The sequence below is a fragment of the Lissotriton helveticus genome, chromosome 11 (assembly GCF_964261635.1).
Source record: "Lissotriton helveticus chromosome 11, aLisHel1.1, whole genome shotgun sequence".
NCBI classification, from domain to species: domain Eukaryota; kingdom Metazoa; phylum Chordata; class Amphibia; order Caudata; family Salamandridae; genus Lissotriton; species Lissotriton helveticus.
The window spans coordinates 790,868,188-790,884,295 of record NC_136072.1 but is presented as its reverse complement, the minus strand read 5'-3'; positions in this window follow the sequence as shown (position 1 = coordinate 790,884,295).

The following is a 16,108-nucleotide window of genomic DNA, read 5'->3' as shown; positions in this document are numbered from 1 at the left end:
CAAAGAATTCAATCAATTCCTAACGTACAACCATTTCAAGATGGAAGGTATCCATCTTCTAGCAGATTTGCTGTAGGAAGGAGATTGGATGGTCAGGTTAGATCTCAAGGACGCATACCTATCCATTCCAATCTTCCCGCCGCATCGCAGGTTCCTCCAGTTCAGCTGGAACGGCCGATGCTACGAATATTTGGCTCTTCCTTTCGGGCTCTCCTCAGCTCCTTGGTGCTTCACCAAGGTGATGAAACCAGTGGTGGCCCATCTCAGAGAAAGGGGTATACGGCTTATAATATACCTCGACGACATATTGATCATGGCACAGAATCGAGCAACACTCAGGCAGCACCTCGTCCGTACGACATCGCTGCTTCAGAGTTTAGGTTTTGTTATCAATCCGAAGAAGTCGGTGATTGTTCCGACTCAGAAGATAGATTTCCTCGGATTCACGATAGACTCACAGTCGGCCCAACTGTGCATTCCAAAGACGAAACTGAAGGACCTCAAGAAGGAGATCCTAAAGTTATTGAACAGTCATACAGTCACGCTCAGGGCGATAGCAAGACTAGTGGGGATATTGGCCTCATCCATTCAAGCGATATTCCCGGGCCCTCTTCATTACAGGGCCCTTCAACGCCTAAAAAGCAAACATCTCCAGAAGGGACTGTCCTATTCGGACGTCATGCCACTGTCATATGAAGTCAGGTCAGAGCTACAGTGGTGGCTAGGCCATGTGGACGCCTGGAACGGCAGAGCAATCTTTGGATCTCAGCCAGAGGTGGTAATCGAGTCAGACGCCAGCCGCTGGGGCGCACACTGCAGGGACATCTTCACGGGCGGCAGGTGGTCTTCGCAAGAACTTTCCTTGCACATAAATTGCTTAGAACTGCTCGCAGGATCGTTCGCAATTCGGACGCTTTCCCCGAGGCAGACCTCATGTTGTATCCTCCTCCGCATGGACAATGTGTCAGCTGTGAGATACATCAACAAGTTGGGCGGCACAAGATCGTCTCTTCTTGTGCAGATAGCCAAAGATTTTTGGCATTACTGCCTCACGAATCAGATCTCAGTGATGGCAGAATACATTCCGGGTCAGTCCAATCAGGTGGCGGATTGGAACTCTAGGCACCTCAGGGACTTCAGCGACTGGAAGTTGCATCCCGAAGTCTTCCAGTGGCTTCAGAAGATTTGGGGTCCATTCCAGACGGACCTCTTTGCCTCCAGACTCACTTACCAGATTCCCCAGTTTTTCAGCTGGAGGCCGGATCCATTGGCGAAGGCGACAGATGCCTTTCTGCAGGACTGGTCGAAGCCGATACAGTATGCGTTTCCCCCGTTCTTGCTGATCCCCAGAGTGGTGACGCAGGTCATCAGGCAACGGGCGGAGTTGGTCATGGTGACGGCGTGATGGACGTCCCAGTCGTGGTTCCCCAAATTGTTACAATGGAGTTGCGATCTTCCCAGGTTACTACCGGAGTCGGAATCGCTGTTGCTGGGTCCTCTTCAGGAGCAGCATCCATTGATTCTAGAGGGCAGGCTCACGCTGATGGCATGGAGGCTTTCAGGGAACAATGGCAAATGCCAGGAGTTTCGGACAGGACTTCGGACTTTATCAGACAGGCCTGGGCACCTTCCACCAGAAAACGGTATTCCTCTACCTGGAAGAACTGGGTGGATTGGTGCGTGGAACGACATTTGAATCCCGTGGGGGCAGAATTACCCCATATGTTGAATTTTTTGTCGGATAAGGCGGCGGAAGGTCTGGCTTATCGATCAGTTAACAACTTAACTTAGGACTTTAGTTACATTATAAATCATTTGTTGATGGTACCATACTCATTTTAGGAATTGTGGTGTGTTCTAAGGTGATTTTACTATGTGAAAATGCCTTTTGCTGGGATATCATGAATCATGTTTGAAAGAAAACTATTATCTCATGCTTTTCCCACAGTGGTTTGGAAGGGGATCTATAAGCTAAACGGAAAGCATATTTTCTCTAAATTCACATTATCTTTCTCAGTCATGTGAGAATAAAGTCTGACATTCTCAGTAAAACATGTACATCCAACAAGGACAGAGACTGTCAGTTGATTCCTTTGTGTTCTACTGCAGCTTCCCAGAGTGTTCTAAAGAACAACTAGAGCGCTAACAGTCCTACTTATTACAAAGGTATGGCACACCTGAAGCCATCTTGATTGGAATAAAGTGGTAACTCTTAAAACATTTAATTTAAAAAGGAACAAAATGAGGGGGTATATTTTGCCATAGAAAGTATGATTAGTGCTGCAGAAAGAAAAATTAGGGCACATTTTGACTTCTCAAATCCTCTTCGATTTCATTAAAAAAATTCTGACATGCAGACTGAAACATGCACTTTGAATACCAGCAGCAGACTTCCCTGGTGAGCAGTAGCTTTACTGCAGTGATCTAATGAGCAACTAGAGCGCTAACATTCAGAATTTATGGCAAATGTGTGACACATCTGAATGCCTTCTTGATGGAACCAAAGTAAACAAGCATTGAAAATGCAATAGTTCTCGCCCTCGTTTAAGGTAAAGCCATTCTGTTTTTAATGAAGTGGCTTTTTAGTAACCCTGGGCGTAGCATGCGTAGTGGGGCTGCGCGAAGCTACGCAAAGTGGGCAAGAAGCTACGCCCACCTACGCACTTCGCGTAGCCCCACTACGTGCCGCCTGCCCCCCTCCCCTACATAGCTAATTTTTGTAATTTTTTAAATAAAAGTAAATAAAAAGGCACTTACCTTGTCCGCTGAGTCCCGGGCTCCCTCTGCTCGTTCGCGCCGCCGTCGCCGCCATCGCCGCCATCGCCGCCATCTTGGATACCAATGCGCATGCGCGCCCGCCCGCGCATGCGCATTGGTATCCAAGATGTCAAATGGATGCTGTCATCAGTGATGTCATTTGAGATGTCATCAGTGATGGCGGCATGCTAAGCTTTAATCTGCACGAATAAAGACACCTTTGACTTGACATCAGATTTGGGCTCCACTCTTCGTCATTTATCCAGTTTCAACTAAGAATTGGTGGCGCCGTCGGCGTCTGGAAAGTTTTTGTTCATATATATATATATATATATATATATATATATATATATATATTGCAAAGTAAAAGAGCCGGAGACTGGAGCTCCTGATGTGGTGGTCCGAGTCGGGCTCCGGAAGCCGAAAACTTAGAACAGCAAATCCCCAATTTAAAGATCACTCGGACACTCCTCAATCAAAATTCACAGTGTTTATTCTGGACAGGCCAGTCCTCAGCAATGCGTTTTGGTCATAGCCTTGCTCACGGTATAGTAGGGAAACTGATGAGTCCATTACATACACATGGTCACTGTCAGAAAAAAGTATAGAAAGTGAAATCCATTTCTGAAAACATACGAGTTTGGCAGCCATTTTAACAAGTGCAGTGAAGAACATGAGATACCATTATAAGCACATTTAAACACATAACATTTCAATCTGCAGAGTTTATTTCACCCGTCATAGGCTCAGGCGGGCAGAGCTGATTGTTCCTCCTCTCTGCCTGCGCTGCAAAGCAGCAAAGGGCTCTCTCCTACATACTGTTTGGCAATGCATGGTCCTGTCAAGGTTCTGGCATGGGGTGATAACATGTCTCTCAGATGTTTTGGGTTGGGACATTCCACATTGCCTCGCTTGCTGCTGCTACATATCACAGAAGGTTTGGGGGTCAATAGATACAAACACCACTTGTTGTTCCTTGGGCTTAAGTTTGCTAAGGGAGACAATTCCAGGACATGGAAAGATGCCTCCCCGCCATCTATGGGGGCTTGGAAGCAGGCCTCGACTTCTGCATGGGGCTGGAAATACCGATCTTTAAGGCTCAGGGGTGTCCCCAAAAACACCCAAGGATATGGAAGAGGTGGGCAGATATTGTGGTCTTTACTTCTAGCCCATTCCTCCTACATCACATAAAAAGGACACGATGACTAGATGATGAGTGACAAACCAGATTATCACTATGCTTGTATTCAACTGGGAGGGCGGGAGATTTTTTTATGTTAAGTTGCATTTTGGAAGTATGGTACTGATTCTTATTGTTTTAGTTTACATCCAGATATCCTTACATTCCAAGTGGTCTTATCTGCCTACTGTTAATGTTGACATCACTATTGCTACTATGCTTATTGTATTATTGGTAACCCTGGTTACTCCGAGTTGTAGTGTCTGTTGACAATAACATTTTGTTGTAAAAAAAAAAAAAACAATCCCAAACTCTAACCCATAATAATCAGTGACTATGCTTGTATATAATGAGATCTCACCCTGACAATACTACACCCCCAAAAATTATGGTGACTCAATAATGCCCTTCTGGAGGATGAGAACTCCAAAACCGAGATCGGCATAGCAATATGCCACTTTCTGGAAGAAAACTAACCGGGGGATACCTCAGACGTGACCAGGTGGGATGCCTTGAACGCCTATCTTAGAGGCATTTTGATGAACCTAGCAGCAGCCAGAAATAAATCCCTGAATAAATGGCTTGACTCAATTGAATCAAAAATTTAAATCTTATATGAATCAATCAGACACTCCATTGGCTCTTCGGATGTCCATAAGCGGCGCAAACTACAATACCAATATAACCAAATACTAGCAAAAGTGTGAAGAAATGGGTGCACTTGTACAACGTGGAGATACTGACCAATAGAAATAGAGCCAGCAAGGCATTAGCAAACTATCTGAAATTTTCCAAAAACAGCACTAACACCACAGCCATCAAAAACAAAGCTGGCGTATCTTCAATTTTGTTGATCTTTCATCAATTCTACTCCAATCTATACACCTCAAGTTCAATAATCAACATTGAGGAATGCCAGTCATACCTGAACTCTTGCATGCTTCTAGAGAAGACAAATCCCTTCTAAATGCCCTGATCACGGCAGAGGAAATTTGCACTGCCATTAAGTCCTTCATACAAGGGATGGCTCCGGGCCCGGATGGGTATTCAGTAAAGTTCTGTAAAACGTTTGCTGATCTACTATCTGACCCACTTCTAGCCCTATATTAACCATACGATTTCCACAGGTCATGTCTCTGGCACTGGAGCCACTATAGTTGTTATCACCGAAGAGGGCAAAGACGCCCAAGATGTGAAAAATTGCAGACCGGTATAATTAATCAATATTGACTGTAAACTATAAGCCAAAGACCTGCCATGAAGATTAGGTGATATCAAAACTTATCCCTCCTTCCCAGACTGAATTCCTGAAAGGCAGGCTCCTGGCGGATAATAGCTTGGTCTTCTGTCATGCACTGCAAAAAGCTCAGTCATCGCACTCACCATCTGCTGTGATGGCTTTAACTGCAGAAAAAGCCTTTGATAACGTTTCCTGGACTTTTCTGCATGAGTTGTTAAAGAAATTCCAGCTAGGCGATGATTTCATCAATATGGTCATGGCACTCTACACGGAACCAGTAGCGAAGGTCGTCAGAATAAAGTGTCAACTGTCAGAATCACTCCCTTTGGGACAGGGCACCAGACAGGGATGTCCACCCTCTCTGCTCCTATTCCTTCTAGTTATCTAACACCTCCTCTTCTCCCTTAAAACGGAACGACAACATTAAAGGTGTATCATTCAAATCAGGCAGGCAACTAGTTGCAGCCTATGCGGATGATGTCCTAATCTTCACTGAAGGCACAGACAAGGCAATCCATCCATTATGTCCAAAATGTAGAAATACTCCAGAGTCTCTGGCTATACACTCAATTGATCCATACCCGAGATCTTCCCCAAGAAAATTCTCTGTACCCCCTCGATTATGGGGATTATGAGCAATTCCAACGTGAAATGGCAACCTGATGCTCTGAAATTGTCAGGTTTTAGATCGCGCCTGCCTAAGACTACGATTCCCAGCATCCTCTAGCTCTAAACTACTTTTCCCAGACTCCCCTGGGAGTCAGGATATCACCAGGCGGAGCCCGATGATCGGCGCTAGTGATTCTTGTTACCGGAGGAAACGGCCGCTCATCTGCGCCCTTGGGTTCCAATGTCGACTTCCATGGAAACAAGTCGGGAAGTTGGAGCCGGTAATTTGGTAATGCTGGAACGCGCTGGCTAGCGCGTTCATTCCGCTGTACTGTGCTGACCTTTGGGTATACATGGTGAAAACACACGCTGTGTGTTTCATTTTTGCCTCACGGCTGTGAGGGTACGTGCCTTAAGGGATTGTCAGTTTTCCCTTCTCCTACGCTAAGGAGTACTTCTTGGGCTATATTTTGGCGATTAAGTGGCGGAGTGCAGGGGGGGTTTGAGGACCTCCGCACTACCGTCACGAAGGCTTGGTCTGGGTTGATAACCATCTGGAATTGTATGGACTTAAAACACCAAAGCGGAGTGCAGTAGTGATAGGAACTACGCTCTGCCGTGTTTGGTTATATTCAACTGGATTTGTATGGACTTAACACACCAAAGCGGAGGGCAGTAGTGATTGGAACTACGCTCTGCCGTGTTTGGTCATTTCGTTTGTTTACTTGGAAACTAAGGATAACTTTTGTACTTCATTTTCTTAAGGAGTGGATTCTCTTTGCATCGTTTAGCACTGTTGTGCTCTATCATTTACTTTGTGTTTACTGCAAGTGTTTGGAAACCACCTATAAGCTCCTTGTTTGTAATATGGGGTATGTTGATATTAACAAGGCTGGCTTTTAGTTTTCAGATACGGATTGCCCTGCTTCATGCTAATCCCTTGTTTATATTGTGCAGGATGGAAGGAAGACGGGAGACACAGCAATAGGGTGTTTAGTGCATATATACTACAGGTGAATTTCGGGGTTCTTGATTTAGTAAGAATTTATGAGAGTAGGTTTGGATATGTATTAACCTATGCAATTTTGTCTTTCAGTTTCCTTTTCCCTGCTGCCCCTTCCTTTCTTCCCTTTTTATTCTTTCTGGGTTTTTTCCCCTTTATGGGGTTTTTCCCTCGCCGTATCGTCTGAACACCCTGTGTTTACAATTCAGGGTGTTCGGAGGGTCCGGAGGTGGAGCATTGTTGCTGCATACGGATCCTGCGGAGTGTCAACCTGACAGAATCACTAGCCCAAGAATTTCACTCTGCCCGATCCGTAGGTAGCAACAATGGCGTCTATGGAGGATGTGTTGCATGCTTTGGTCCTGGTCCAGCAAGAGTTGGCCTCTTCAAAGGCCGAGACTGCTGCCTTAAGGGAAAAGGTAGAGAGGTTGAGTAGTAACCCTTTTAATGCTTCAGCTCCATCATCAAATGTCCAGGTCACTGTGCCTCCTCCCATTCCGCTGGCTACCCCAGAACGGTTTTCAGGGGACCCCCGTAAGGTACATGTGTTTATGACCCAAATCCTTATGCATTTTTCTTGTAAGCCTTCTTCATTCCCCACAAACCATTCAAGGGTGGCCTTTTTGATTTCCTATTTGTCAGGGGATGCCGCTGATTGGGTGGTTCCTTTGGTAAAAAGAGATGATGCCCTCCTGTCCGATTGGACAGAGTTTTAGAAAGAATTTGAGAGGGTCTTTGACCGAAGAGCCACTACCTTTAGTGCTGACCGAGAACTGTTGACATTGAGACAAGGCAAGGGTGAATTGATAACTTATCTTACTGCTTTCAATAGACTTGTAGCAGAAGCAGAATGGCCCGAGGAGAAAAGGTTGTCCCTGTTTTACCAAGGGTTACACGGTGATTTGAAAGACGTTGTGGCACAGGTAGATCCACAGCCTACTTCTTTTGTGGACATGGTCAATTTGGTGCTGAGACTGGATAGTCGTCTCACGGATAGGGGGAGTAATAGGAGAAGATGGGAAAAAGGAGCCTATGGTGGTGAGAGAATCCCGCGGAAGGTGTCTGGGGGTGTCGACATCCCGCCGGAACCTATGGAGATTGGAGCCCTTAGAGCACCTTTGTCGAAGGAAGAGAGGGAAACCAGGCGAGTACAGGGCCTCTGCATGTACTGTGGTAAGAAAGGGCATTATGTCAGGGAATGTCCTTCTAAACCCAAGTCTTCAGGATTTGTCAGTAGGTTTAAAAAGGTAGCGATATCCAATACAGTACAGGAAAAAGGGCCGAAGGAATAAAAACACCATCCGTAACCGTTACCCTCTTCCAGTCATCTCGGTGTTGCTAGACCAGGTTAGAGAGGCCAAGATATATACTCGTTTGGATCTCCGTGGGGCATATCACTTAGTCAGAGTGAGAGAAGGGGATGAGTGGAAGACGGCGTTCAAGACGCGATTCGGCTTGTATGAGTATTTAGTGATGCCCTTTGGGCTTTGTAATGCTCCTGCAGCGTTTCAGTTTTTCATAAACGATGTGCTAAAAGAATATGTGGATCACTTTGTAGTAATGTACATCGATGACATTATGATCTACTCCCAGGATGTGTTATGCCATAAGAATCATGTCTGCAAAGTTTTGGATAAACTGAGGGAACACCGGTTATTCATGAAGCTGAGCAAATGCGAGTTCGGGGTGCGAGAGGTGGAATTTCTAGGTGTGAACCTTACTCCCAGTGGTTTGAAGATGTCTGAGAGAAAGGTACAGGCGGTGAGGGATTGGCCTGCCCCTAAGAACGTGAAGGAGGTGCAGAGTTTCTTGGGGTTCGCAAATTATTATCGGCGGTTCATCCTGCATTTTTCCCAGACCGCTGTCCCCATCACCAGGTTGTTAAGAAAAGGAAAATCTTTTGAGTGGACAGGGGAGGCGGAGGAGGCATTTAGAGCTCTAAAAAGGGCTTTCACCACGGCACCAGTGTTAGCACATCCAGTCTTGGAACATCCGTTCATAGTTGAGGCTGATGCTTCGGATGAGGCCATAGGTGCAGTACTTTCACAGAGAGATGTACACACTGGTCAGCTCCATCCGGTGGCCTATCTTTCGAAAAAGTTGAGCTCGGCTGAGATCAACTATTCCATTGCGGAAAAAGAACTCTTGGCAATAAAAAAGGCCTTTCAGGAGTGGAGGCCTTATCTGTGGGGAGCCAGTCAAGCAGTGACGGTTTATACCGATCACAGGAATCTCCAATACATGTCCTCCGCCCGACATCTGACACAAAGGCAGATGAGGTGGATGCTTTTTTTTCCGAATATAACTTTGTAGTGACCTTTCGTCCTGGCTCGGAGAACAGAAAGGCTGATGCTCTTTCCAGACAGGTTATCCCCCTGAAACATCGTGAAGAGGAACAACCCATCATCCCTGCTAATAAAGTGGTGTGTGTGATCAGGGCCGAAAAGTTTCTGGACGACATCAAGGACTCCAGGTCTGTGGGGTCTTATGTCCAATGGGCGGCTGCCAAACCAGGTCGGAGGGTGAGACAAGGCTTGCTTGAGTGTTTGTTTCTGCCGAATGAGGAGATCAGAAAGAAAGCTTTCAGTTGGTGTCATGACGCACCGACGGCTGGACATCCTTGGATTACCAAGACTGTGGAACTAATGAGGAGGTATTTCTGGTGGGAGTCGTTGGTCAGAGATGTGACCCAATGGGTAGGCAGCTGTGATGCCTGCGCTAGAGCAAAAGGGGAATCAACAAAGAAGAAAGGGTTGTTGATGCCTATGCCCACACCTGATAGGCCATGGCTGAACATAAGTTTGGACTTCATTACTGGTCTCCCGTCTGATCAGGGAAACACAGCGGTGTTGGTGGTAGTGGACAACCTGACCAAAATGGGACACTTTATACCTTGTGTGAACCTTCCCACTGCTAGTCAAACGGCTCAGTTACTGGCATCTCATGTCATACGTTTGCATGGCGTTCCGAGAGTAATTGTGTCTGATAGGGGACCACAATTCATCGCTCGTTTCTGGCGTATGTGGTGCAGTGCATTGGGTATAGAGTCAGCGTTATCTACCAGCTTTCATCCCCAAACAGACGGACAGACTGAACGTCTGAATCAATCGTTAAAGAAGTATTTGCGTTGTTACGCCAAGGAAGCACATGAGTCATGGGTGGATTTATTGTGGATGGCGGAGCTGGCATACAACAATCTGTGGCATAGTTCCATAGGCATGTCACCGTTCAAAGCCAACTATGGTTATGATGTACATACATTACCGATCAGTATCCCTGATGATTTGGGTAACCAGCCCTCTGTGAGGGAGCGAGTACTGACAATGAGGAGGGTGCATAGAGTGGTGCACCGTCATCTGCTGAAGGCCAAAGAAGTCTACAAACGGTGGGAGGATAGACATCGTGTCCCTGGTCCTCAGTTCGAGGTGGGGGATAAGGTATGGCTGTCGACCAAATACATACGGTTCAAAATGAGGAGTATATTTCATCCGCGATTCATTGGACCATATTCTGTGGTGCGTCGTGTTAACCCTGTGGCATACAAGTTGAAGTTACCTAACACTTTGAGAATACATCCTGTGTTTCATGTGCAGCTGCTTAAGAGAGCCCTTACGTCACGCAGATCTGTGCCTCCTGTCCTTGCTAGTGATGGGAATCTTGAGTATGAGGTGAGGTCTATCCGAGACTCCAAGGTTCGCAGAGGGGTGCTTTGGCATCTGGTCTCATGGAAGGGCTACGGGGCGGAGGAGGATTCCTGGGAACCTGTGCATCACGTCCATGCTCCTAGGGCTGTGAGATCTTTCCATGCCCGGTTTCCTGCAAAGCCTGGGCCTAGGAGGCGCTTGGGAGGAGGGCGTACTGTCAGGTTTTAGATCGCGCCTGCCTAAGACTACGATTCCCAGCATCCTCTAGCTCTAAACTACTTTTCCCAGACTCCCCTGGGAGTCAGGATATCACCAGGCGGAGCCCGATGATCGGCGCTAGTGATTCTTGTTACCGGAGGAAACGGACGCTCATCTGCGCCCTTGGGTTCCAATGTCGACTTCCATGGAAACAAGTCGGGAAGTTGGAGCCGGTAATTTGATAATGTTGGAACGCGCTGGCTAGCACGTTCATTCCGCTGTACTGTGCTGACCTTTGGGTATACATGGCGAAAACACACGCTGTGTGTTTCATTTTTGCCTCACGGCTGTGAGGGTACGGTGCCTTAAGGGATTGTCAGTTTTCCCTTCTCCTACGCTAAGGAGTACTTCTTGGGCTATATTTTGGCGATTAAGTGGCGGAGTGCAGGGGGGGTTTGAGGACCTCCGCACTACCGTCACGAAGGCTTGGTCTGGGTTGATAACCATCTGGAATTGTATGGACTTAAAACACCAAAGCGGAGTGCAGTAGTGATAGGAACTACACTCTGCCGTGTTTGGTTATATTCAACTGGATTTGTATGGACTTAACACACCAAAGCGGAGGGCAGTAGTGATTGGAACTACGCTCTGCCGTGTTTGGTCATTTCGTTTGTTTACTTGGAAACTAAGGATAACTTTTGTACTTCATTTTCTTAAGGAGTGGATTCTCTTTGCATCGTTTAGCACTGTTGTGCTCTATCATTTACTTTGTGTTTACTGCAAGTGTTTGGAAACCACCTATAAGCTCCTTGTTTGTAATATGGGGTATGTTGATATTAACGAGGCTGGCTTTTAGTTTTCAGATACGGATTGCCCTGCTTCATGCTAATCCCTTGTTTATATTGTGCAGGATGGAAGGAAGACGGGAGACACAGCAATAGGGTGTTTAGTGCATATATACTACAGGTGAATTTCGGGGTTCTTGATTTAGTAAGAATTTATGAGAGTAGGTTTGGATATGTATTAACCTATGCAATTTTGTCTTTCAGTTTCTTTTTCCCTGCTGCCCCTTCCTTTCTTCCCTTTTTATTCTTTCTGGGTTTTTCCCCTTTATGGGGTTTTTCCCTCGCCGTATCGTCTGAACACCCTGTGTTTACAATTCAGGGTGTTCGGAGGGTCCGGAGGTGGAGCATTGTTGCTGCATACGGATCCTGCAGAGTGTCAACCTGACAGAAATACCTAGGTATCTGGTTTGCAAAAGATCTACACGCTCCCTCACAATTAACGAAAATACAACACTTTCCAAAATCAAAGACCTGCTAAACTCATTGTCCCCCAAACACATAACATGGTGGGGTGGGACAGACACCACAAAAAAGATGATCGCATCGCTAGTCAACTTCTTCTCAAGTATGCTTCCAACAAACCTCTCCTCCACCTTCTCTAAAACTGTACACAGGCATATCTCTGATTTACTCTGGAAGGGAAAAAGAGCTAGGTTCGCTGGTCCCACCCTTACATTAAACAAGAGCAGGCGTGGCTTGAATATGCCTGATTTTCACAGATAACAGCAGGCATTTTTAGCGGCCCAGGGCAACTGGTGGTTTAGAGAGGTGAGTGGCCAATCACCACCATTGCTCCAAATTGAATCCCACTTACTATCTCCCATCCCTCTGAGCTCCACCCTTACCATCTGTGGTCCCCAGAAACTACCCCTGGCTCACTCACTTCCCATAAACGCAGTTACGGTCTCCGCCCTCCTGCGTGGCGGTAAGACTCTGAACAAACGCATCTCTGATTCCACCTTAGCTTCTTCATGGCACAAGCACAAAGTAAAAAGTGACTGTAGATCTATGTTTTGGGAACAGTGGTCCAAAAAGGGTATCAACTCACTTGGAGACTTAGGTAGAACTCGGAAACCCATTCCCTTTGCTGACTTGAGCACATGGCATGAGCATCCCCCATCTAAAACTTAAAAAAGCGATAAGATCACTGCTGAAACCACATACCGCAGAACTGTCTGGACTACTGGGAAATCTTAAAAGGCTAGGCCAATCCGCATCGCATATCTATAAGTTACTGGACCCTGCATAGGCACACCGCCTCAACAACTTGAAAAATAAATGGCCTCCATACATCGCAGAACTTTCAAATCACATTTTTTGGACGGTACCTGGGATAGAATCTGGCATTCTCCTTCTCTGGCTACAATTACACCTACAATCGAGCAGTCCGGATTTTGGGTGATACACAAAACATACTAGACTCTTTCCAGATTGCATAAACTAGGGATCCTACAATCAGATAATTGCTGGTGATATGAGGAATCCCCCGGCTCACTTGAGCATATATATTTCACATGGAAAATGGTTCAGCCCCTCTGGACCAAGATACACCAGCCGATTTATGACATATTTAACATTCAGAAATAATCCAATTAGAACGTGGATGGTCGCACTCCTTTTTATCTTTGGTGTAGTCCAATTTGAATGGTGAGTGGGTGCCGTATTTGTCTGATTTCTTTTATAGTACCACTCAACCCAATCCAGGTTGTCAAAGCGCCTTACATCACACATGCTCATTGGCAATAAAGCATATGTTTTAAAATCAATTTAGTGGATGTGTTACATAAGACAGGGTCACAATTTGAGGAGTCACATGTCCTTTCCTTCATAGTTCACTGTGCTATAATAGAAGGATTACAATTTATGAACTGTAAGTAACGAAAGGATCTCTGTATTAAAAGCAATAACCCACTTACCCATCAATATAAAATAAAGATCCTTAATCTGTGTGTCACATGATGTTCTTTGTGGGAGGCACATTAACCCTCCATGCTACTTTGACAAAACTGGAACTAGACAAAACACCTGTCTCTCCAGCAAGTGCATTAACCTCCAGAGTTATTTTACCATTATTATTCCCTCAGATTTATTAGGTACTTAAAGATCTATGCAGCAGGCACCTTAACACCATAGGATATTTTAGAATGCAGACTTTGCAAGCAATTAATCAGAACAGATACACTGCCACGTTTCTCCTTGTTGCCAATTTCTTTCTGGCAGGGTTTTAATGAATAGATGTGTAATCTGAGGCCTAGATCTTGCGCTGGGGTTGCAACACTTTTTTGGTACAACTCCGACGCAAGATCTAATTTGTTAAATATTGTAATATGCTCAAATGTACTGATGAATGATGACAGACCTGCTTAACATATATGAGGTCTTAAAATCTGATGTCATTTTTTGTGATACCACTTCCTGTGAGGTTGTGGGTTGTGATGTCACATGCTGTGATGTCACTTACATACTGCCTAACTGGGTTAGTGCCCCACTTCTTTTTTTAGGACTTGTATCCTGGTGGGAAAAGTACAATAGAGAATTGGTGTTGGTGGCTGTAGGAGGCTGGTTTAGTATATAGTGTACGCTCAGGAGTGATGCACCATGCCCTAATCCATTCAACCCTTATGGTGATTTTAGTGGTCTTTGATAACCATAGAAAGCGCTCAAAGTGGTAGCTGCGTAGAGCAACCTTCAGGCTTATCTTGAAGGAGTGTAAAGATTAGATGAAAAAGAACCACACAGTGTTTATAAAAATAAGTCTATTTATTATGCAACACAATCACTAACACATTGGCATATCTCCTACCAAGAGATACCAATAATACACATAAGAATACTTCAAAATAATGAAGTCAGGAGCACAAATATACACTGGTCTCCAGGGGAAGACCAACCCATATACTAAGAAAGTGGAATATAAACTGCAAAAGAAAATGGGACTTGGACCAGAAGACTCAGAGGAGCTGGGGACACAGGGAACCACCCAAGGTAAGTAACCAGGACCCCCTGGAGGCTGTGTGCAGAGTGGAAACACAGCCATGTGCCAATGGAAGTCAATGAAGAAGTCATAGTTGCAGTTTTAAAGAAGAAGAACCCATCCCCGAGGACTCAGAAGAAACCCTTTGGAAGTTGGGAAGTTGCAGACCCACCCCACCTGGAATCAGGTTACTTGCACTAGGAAAGCCAGGTGCATAGGGTGAAGTGACGTCGGAACCTGCCTTAGACGACAATAGAAGATTTTGAAAATGACTCTGGAGAAGCCTGTGAAGGTGTTTGGTGGAATCCAAGATTAGACTCTTCAAGAGGAGAACCTGCAAGCAGAGGGGACCGAGTTTATGCCACTTGGAAGTGACCAGGAGGTATGGAAGCACAACGCCCACCTATGCCTGGAGGTTTAGGAGTGAAGACAGTTACCTTGTCCCTGCAGCTGTGAGGACCAGGCAATGCTGAAGAAGACCAGGAGCTGTGCACGAGCTAGCCCACATCAGGTGTCAGTGTCCAGGTGTCTGGTGTCTGGCGGGAGCAGGAACAAGCCTTGGTAGCTGCAATTGACGTAGAAAGCAAAAAGAAGATGCAAACGTTGGGACCAGCAAGGTCCAAGGGACTCACCAACAGCAGGAGAATCAGAGCAGGCCCTGAGCAAGCAGGGGAGCCCACTGCAGCAAAGGAAGACCCTTGAGAGGACCCACAGGCTGAAGGCACAGGAGTCGCAAGAGGACCTCAGCCAGCTCAGCAAAGATGGAGGCCCAGGTTGCAGAGGATGCAATTAGGATGCTGATCTTCAACAGATGAGGTACTAGAGGCTTGAGCTTCTTGTAGCCCAAAGATCTCTGGAATACAGAGCCAACAAGCATTGGCAATGGCGAGTAGGTGGGGTGCACAGGGGTTCAGTTCCAGCGGTTCCAACGAGGGATAGTGTCCTCAAAATTGCAGAGAAGGCAGGTCAGGCCTCGAGGGAGCTGCAGAACCACCACCTAAATTGCTGGGCCTTGGGAAACCCGCAGAACAACAGGAGCAGCAGACCAGTCAGTTTTGTTGCGGTGCCTGCAAATGCAAGGGATGACCTTGATGCCTACGGGCCTTCTGGAGAACCTGGATGAAGCACAGACACAGATGACTCAGAAGACTTGACAGCAAGATCAGGAGCAGCAGGACTCTTCCTTGATGCAGTCTTGGTTCCAGTCAAAGCCCAACGAAGTTAAAGTGTCCAGATGGTCGAAGAGTGTCGTCTTGGTTTCAGAGGTGATTCTTGTTCTATGATGACTATGAGGACCCTCCCACAGTGGAAAACGTCGGTAACCTATAGAAAGCGTTAGAACTTTACCACGGTCCCTCCTAGAGGAGGGGCTGGACAGAGGGAATGATCCTGTCCTTTGGCCTTTCTCCAGTTTCTTGCCAGAACAAGGGTTCCAGAACTGGCTCAAACTTGAGTATGCAAAGAGGGACTCATGTATGCCCTTCATAACAGTCTGGATGCATGGAAGGTGATCCCAACCCAGCCCAATACACTAAATCCTGTCTGGGAGGGGGGTCACAATTCCTGTGACAGTAAACCTATTGTTCTACCTTCCCCTTCTTAAGCTCAGCTCAGCGGCAGGAGGGCAGAATCATATCTGTGGTTGGCAGCAGCACTAG